Raw genomic sequence first — 955 nt, 5'->3', positions numbered from 1 at the left:
GTGGTCCGAGGTCGTTCCCGCTGCACAAATTCATGCGCCAGGGCCTCCTACAGACAATGCACTTTGATTTATTGCGCTATCTGTAATAGCACCCGACATATCACCAGATCTATATTGGATTTATCCATGACCCTGTTTGTCCGGCTCCATGAGACCGTGGTCTTCTCGGCCCCTGGTGGTCCGAGGTCGTTCCCGCTACAGAGATTCATGCGCTAGGTCCTCCTGCAGACAATGCACTTTGATTTATTGCGCTATCTCTAATAGCACCCGAGATATCACCAGATATATATTGGATTTTTCCCTGACCCTGACAGTCCGGCCCCTTGAGACGGCAGTTTTCTCGGCCGCTGGTGGTCCGAGGTCGTTCCCGCTGCACAGATTCATGCGCCAGGGCCTCCTACAGACAATGCACTTTGATTTATTGCGCTATCTCTAATAGCACCCGAGATATCACCAAATATATATTGGATTTTCCCCTGACCCTGAGTGTCCGGCCCCATGAGACGGTGGTTTTCTCGGCCCCTGGTGGTCCGACGTCGTTCCCGCTGCACAGATTCAGGCGCCAGGGCCCCCTGCAGATAATTCACTTTGATTTATTTTGCTATCTCTAATAGCACCCGAGATATCACCAGATATATATTGGATTTTTCCCCGACCCTGACAGTCCGGCCCCATGTGTCGATGGTTTTCTCGGTCCCTCGTGGTCCGAGGTCGATCCCGCTGCACAGATTCATGCGCCAGGGCCCCCTGCAGATAATTCACTTTGATTTATTGCGCTATCTCTAATAGCAACCGAGATATCACCAGATATATATTGGATTTTTCCCTGACCCTGAGTGTCCGACCCAATGAGACGGTGGTTGTCTCGGCCCCTGGTGGTCCGAGGTTGTTTCCGCTGCACAGATTCATGCGCCAGGGCCTCCTGCAGACAATGCACTTTGATTTATTGCGCTAT

This window comes from Nomia melanderi, unplaced genomic scaffold (genome assembly GCF_051020985.1).
Source record: "Nomia melanderi isolate GNS246 unplaced genomic scaffold, iyNomMela1 scaffold0014, whole genome shotgun sequence".
Lineage (NCBI taxonomy): Eukaryota > Metazoa > Arthropoda > Insecta > Hymenoptera > Halictidae > Nomia > Nomia melanderi.
Note: the sequence above shows the minus strand (reverse complement) of the source record.